Raw genomic sequence first — 6,725 nt, 5'->3', positions numbered from 1 at the left:
TACATAAATTTCTTGTCATATGTCAGTTGGTACTCATTCATTCCTGAGGCCTTGTTTTAAGCAGGTTCCTACAGAGCAGCTTGATCTTCTTTCTTCATCATCATTGCCTCTTGAATATAAGTTGTTTCATGTACACTTTCTGTGTCAGTCAGTTCTTTTTGGTACAGTGACATCGTGTACTCCTTCCATCTTCTTTTGATGCTTCCCATATCATTCAATATTCTAATCACAACATCCTTAAATATTGCAACTCCAGCTCTTTGGTCGTGGCAGCAAAAGCGAGATGACGAAGGGAACGTCATCGTTTGGAAAGCGTCGCAATAAGACGCACACGCTATGCCGCCGCTGTGGCTCCAAGGCCTACCACCTCCAGAAGTCCATTTGTGGCAAGTGTGGCTACCCCACCAAGCGCAAGAGAAAGTATAACTGGAGTGCCAAGGCTAAAAGGCGAAATACCACCGGTACTGGTCGCATGAGGCACCTAAAGATCGTTTACCGCAGATTCAGGCATGGATTCCGTGAAGGAACAATACGGAAACCCAAACGGGCAGCTGTTGCAGCATCCAGTTCATCTTAAGAATTCCACTGTTTAGTTATACAATAAATGTTCTGGTATTATAATAAAACAAAAATAAAAATATTGCAGCTCCAGGCTTGAATTTGTTCTTCAGTTCCTTCAAGAAATACTGAGTTTGACCCTTTTGATTTTCTGACTCTAGCTCTTGGTTCATTTTAATACTTTGCTTTGTCTTCCTATGCTGCCCTTTGAAATCTTTTGTTCAGTTCCTTAATTTCCTATTCTTCTCCTGCATCAACAGTGATGTACTATTAACACCGGTTATTTTTACCAGTCATTTTTTATAATAACCTTCAACAAAATTTTATTTCCATGTGATAGCAATGATATTATTTAATAATCTCCACATTAAACTATGTTGGATCACTCTTCTTGGAAATGGGAACAAATAAACATCTCTTCCACTCAATTGGCCAAATAAAAATCATCTCTGATTGTTAGCAGAGAATGGTAAACATTTCCAGAGTTGCATATATTTCCTGAAACACCTTGTAGAGTCAGAAACTTTGACAATTGGCATTGAGATCCATTGTGTTAGTCCCCTAAGGGTAGGCTTTCTACCTACTTTAACTTCAGACACATGGTCTTGCAAATCATCAACAGCTGTAGGACCAATATAAGAGAACAACTTCCACACTATGAAATATGCTAGTGGATAGAGGGTGAAAAGACTGTGACACTGGCTGTGAAATAACTTTGGCAAGTTATAACCAGCGGAAAATTGGAGATGGAGCCACAATTAAATGTTTTGCTTGCTGGATGATTGAATGAAAAACTGACTTGTAACTGCTCTAAGATAAAGTTTGCTAAACTAATTGAGGGATGCAGAGGTTTATTTGTGTTACTGAACTGAAACTAGGCTTTTCATTTGTTGATTGAGAAACTGAACTAATTGAGGAACTTTGTCTTGTTAACCTGGCATGGGACTGCTGGACTAAACCTGGACTTGCATTGTGTGACATTCTTTGCCATCCCCACTCCTCAACCTATTTTCCTAATAAGCCCCACAATTGTGAGTAAAGTATGTGAGTCAATTTACAATGAACATTGAACCAAGTGATTCATAGAACTCGAAATGTAAGCATGAGTGGTGGCAAGTTTTATTGTATGGTACCATGAATATTATTGACAGGGACAGTTTCCTTTTATGAAGCAGGTAGAAATCAGACTTGCCCACCCCCACGTTGTGTCTTCTTCTTCTTTTACAGTTGGCATCAGAAGTGAGATTAGTTGCTCCAGATTCATAGAAACATGGTAAATGTGGGGCTTGAGAAGATGTACAGTTAAAAATGGTTATCATTTGCTTCTACAAAAAGGTAGAGGAAACCCAAAAGGTTACTTTTGCAACTATAAAGATGGAAAAAAAAATGAAGAAGCTGCTTTAGGTCCTGAGACAAAAGGATAGAGAATGAAGACTAGACTGAGGATTTCTTTTAAAGTCTATGTACAGTTCTTATTTTTTTTTATTTTACCTCTTTTCTATGTTATAATGTTCAGATATATAGTAAAATGAATAAGAAGAACACATAATGTTAAGATATATTGTAAAAATGATTAGAGTTTTTGTTTATTTCACTGTACTGGATCTTGTTATATTGAGATATATATTGTAGATTGTACAAAGGGTGATATACTTGATAGATACTAATATGTTCTTCTAGCAATGTTAATGAATATGGGATGTTATAATGATGGGCATACTATATAGGAAAAATATGAGCCAGTTGAATATTAATTATGTATTCAAAAAGGGGAAATTTGCCCTAAAAGAATGCTTGTAGTGAGTTGTAGAATTAGGCAGTGTGAAGCTTAGCCTATGAAAGTTTAAGTCATATCCAGTACTCTGAAGAGAGTTATATTTGAAAGACAAGTCAGAAAAGAGAAACCAATGAATTGGTAAGGTAAAGCTGATACCCACAGAGGCCCCTCTCCAGGGCTTGATGTTAAAGAAAGCTGATGAGTGTGCTTTGCTTATGATGACCACCTGGGTATACCAGATGAGAGGAACAGAGCAGCAGCATTACTCCCTTTTCTAGACTAAACGTTAAAGGAAGATGGTGAATATACTCAGCTCATGGTGACAGCCTCAGTCCACTTGATGAGTGGAAGTGGGAGATAAGCAAAAATCAAGAGACAGGCTGTGTTTCAACATATTCCTTCAGCACTATCCACCTAACGTGATGAATGGAAAAGTGAAGAAGAGTTGCAGATTTGTGGAAGAAAGTGTCCTGAGGATCCCATGGGGGCTAAGATTGAGTGAAGGGATCAGCTGAACTGAAACAAAGGGGAAAGTGTGGGCTTCTGAGTTTGCAGCTGATGCCAATTTGGACCTAGCCATGGATTGCTGGGGATGTGCTGATCAAAGGCCAACCAAATGAAAAGAAGATATTTCATTCTGGGAACTAGTGTTGATTATTGTTACTTAATCTTTTACTTTGGGCTGAACCTTTGTTTATAAATGTGGATGCTCACAGTTTCAACAGTAATAGAAGATTCTTCAGAGGAAAAGACATACTTGTTTCCTCAGAGTACTGGTTTGATAGGACCGGGAAAATAATAAATTGTTTAAAAATAGGGGATTAAGACATAGCAAGTGAAGGCTAGCTTATATACTTCTGTGAATATAAGTGATGGTAAAGGGAAGATTTGTTCTTCAGATAATGACAGATAATAGCCAGAAAAGCCAGAGGGTGGTCTGTGATATCAGAAACCTTGAAAATTGGTTTTTCTATTCATTGTTAGATCTTATTGGGGTCATGGTCTCCAGAAATCTTAACTGCAAACACATAGTCTTGCAAATAATCAACACCTATGGGACCACTAGAAGAGAACAACTTCCACACTATGGAAGATGGAAATGAAGAGACTATGACATTGCTGTGAAATAACTGTGACAAGGTGTAAGCAGAGGAAAGTTGGAGATAGAGCACAATTAAAGATTTTGCTTGCTGCATGATTGAATGAAAAGCTGACTTGTAACTGCTCTGAGATAAAGTTTACAGGAATAATTGAAGGAAGCATAGGTTTATTTGTGTTGCTGATCTGAACCTAGAATTTCACTTGTTGATGAGGAACTGCACCTTGTCAAGCTGGCATTGGACTCCTGAATTAAATCTGTATTTGCATTGTTTGATACCCTTTGCCTTCCCCACTCCCTAACTTATTTTCCTAATAAGCTCCATAATTGTGAGTAAGTCTGTGAATCAATTTGCAACGAACCTTGGATCCAATGAGTCATAGAAATGGGAGCATGAGTGATGGCATATCTGACCATGTAGCTATTTGTTTGGTGTTATAGATATTATTTATGGGGACAGTTCCCCTTATTGAAGTGGGCAGAATTCAGACTTGGTGACCCCCATGTTATGTCTGCTCCTTTCACACACCTTAATTGGTATCCCATCAATTCTTGGGGCCTTATTTTTTGCCAATGTCAGTGCAGCTTTTACTTTTTCTTTCGGGACTATTAGTTCTTGATTATATGCTACTTTCTAAAATGGTTCAATGCCAACTAATTCCTTCCAGTAGAGTGACTGTGCATGTTCTTCCCATCTTCTTCATTGCTTCCTGCTTTGTTCAGATTTTGCTTATAGAACCCTTCTTCATTTTTGCAATTAAAGGTTTTGGTTTGTTCTTCAGTTCTCCCAGCTTGAGAAATGCTAAATGTGTTCTTCCTTTTGGATTTCCATCAAGCTCTTTGCACATTTAATTGTAATATTTTACTTTGTCTTCTTAAGCTACCCTTTGAAATCTGCTCAGCTCTCTTCTCTCAGCAATTCTTCCTCTTGTTTTGGCTTTTCTGCATTCCAATGCAAGTTCGAGTCTCTTCTGATATTTGTTTGAGTTGTCTCTTCTTCCCTTTCTTGGTAATGGCCTTTTGCTTTCTTTATGGATGATGTCCTTGATGTCATTCCTTGATGCCAGACAATTACCTGGGTTTCGATTTTCAGTGTTCAATGCATCAGATCTGTTCTTAATATGGTTTTTAAATTAAGTTGGGATACAATCAAGGTAACATATTTCTTTTCATGGGATGGTTTTGTTGTTTCGTGTTGCTGAGTCAGAACTAACCCACAGCTGACCCTCCATTAAATTTTCAGAGGCACTTAATTGCAAAAGAAGAGATTACCCATCCTTCTGTTCAGCATCTGATGGATTCAAACAATGTGCCTCTGAAATTACAGTACAGCTTCTTAACAGTTGGCTACCAGAACTCCCGCTGAGTTTGTTTTAGTGTTCTTCATTACTAACTGGCATATGAATAGTTCATGGTTCATTGCACAGTCAGCTCCTGGGTTAATTTTGACTGCTAATACTCAGCTTCTCCATCAAATCTGTTCACAGATGTAGTCAATCTGGTTCCTGTGTAGTCCATCATGTGAAGTTCATGTATACAGTTTCATCTATGATTTTTAAAAAATGTATCTGTGTAGTATTCCATTGCATGAATATACCATAGTTTTTCTATCCAATCATTCGTTGATGGGCTCTTGGGTTGCTTTCATCTCTTTACTATTGTAAATATTGCAGCAATAAGCATGGGTGTGCATATCTATGGTTGTGTGTTGGTTATTGTTCTGTAGGATGTATTCCCAGTAATGGAATTGCTGGGTTAAATGATATTTCTATTCCCAACTTTTTTCTAAGTCACAAAAAATACCCCAAAACAACAAAACCCAAATGATGCATTGCGCCACTGTTACAAAGCAGGTCTGACATAGGGGATTGGGAAGAGATTATGATAAGAGTGGATCGATAATGACCATTGCATTGGAACAGATGAAATAAAGAACTGTCTAAAATGAATATATGATAAGGCATGATACATACAAAAACATCCCATAACAAGGGATATATCAATGTAAAGAGGACTGGGGGTGGGGGGTGGGGCGGTGCATAGGTAATTGTGCAACAATGAATGATTTTTTAAAGTGAACTGGGGAAGGGAGGGCATGGGTTAAAATGCATAAGCCTGAATGAATGAAAATATAACTTCTCTCAACTAAAATAACATTTTCTCTTAAAAAGTGTATTTACAACTCAACAAAGATACTAAAGAATTAACCACACAATAAACCAACTTGACCTCATAGATATTTATAGCCTAGTGCACCCCAAAAAACACAGTATGCCTTCTTCTCCAATGTGCATGGAATGTTCTCCAGTATAGATCACATTCTAGGTCACAAGGCAAGCATCAATAAATTAAAAAACAGAAATAATACAAAGCATCTTTTCAGACCATAATGCTACAAAATTAGAAATTAATAATAAGAAGATAAAGGAGAAAAAAAGGCATACATTTGGAAGCTGAATAACTCCTTGCTTGAACATTACTGGGTACTAGAAGAAATAAAAAATGAAATTAAAAAGCTCCTGAAAACAATTGACAATGAAAACACTGCTTACCAAAACCTCTAGGAAACAGCCAAAGCAGTAATCAGAGGTCAATTTATAGCAATAAGCAAACACATCAAAAGGCAAGAAAAATTGAACATCGACTCTCCAATTCAGCATCTTCAGCAAATTGAAAAAGAACAGCAAGAAAACCCAACGCCCTCCAAAAAAACTGAAATTATTAAAATTAGAGCAGAAATAAATGAAATAGTTTCAATTATTTTTTGGTTTTCTATCAACAAAACTAGGAGTTGGCTCTTTGAAAAGATCAATAAAATCAACAAACCATTAGCAAAGAAAGAGAAGACACAAATAATTAGAATAAGAGATGAATCAGGCAACATCACAATAGCACCAACTAAAATTAAAAAGCTAACATTAGAGTATTATGAAAAATTATATTCAAACAAATATGAAAACCTAGAGGCAATGGACAAATACTTAGAAATGCACAACCTACCTAAGCTAACACAAACTGAATTTGAACATCTGAACAGACCCATTACAAAAGAAGAAATTGAAAAGGTGATACAACTTCCAACCAAAAAAAGCCCTGTACCAGATGGTTTTACAAGTGAATGTTATCAAACATTCAGAGAAGAACTGTCACCAATTCTACATAAACTATTTCAGGAAATAGAGAAAGATGGAATTTTCCAGATTCATTCTATGAAGCAAACATATCCTTGATACCAAAGTCAGGAAAGGACACCACCAAAATAGAAAACTATAGGCCAATATCTCTTATGAA

The 6,725-nt window shown here is 36.8% G+C and overlaps 1 pseudogene; it reads left to right on the top strand.

Moving 5' to 3' along the window:
- Window positions 1-283: 283 nt before the first annotated feature.
- LOC102848029 lies at window positions 284-604 on the top strand (annotated as a pseudogene).
- Window positions 605-6,725: the final 6,121 nt, after the last annotated feature.

Source organism: Elephantulus edwardii, unplaced genomic scaffold (assembly GCF_000299155.1).
Source record: "Elephantulus edwardii isolate Elephantulus edwardi_28Jun2011 unplaced genomic scaffold, EleEdw1.0 scaffold00110, whole genome shotgun sequence".
Classification (NCBI taxonomy): domain Eukaryota; kingdom Metazoa; phylum Chordata; class Mammalia; order Macroscelidea; family Macroscelididae; genus Elephantulus; species Elephantulus edwardii.
The sequence above is the reverse complement of the archived record's forward strand: the minus strand, read 5'-3'. Positions and strand labels throughout refer to the sequence as shown.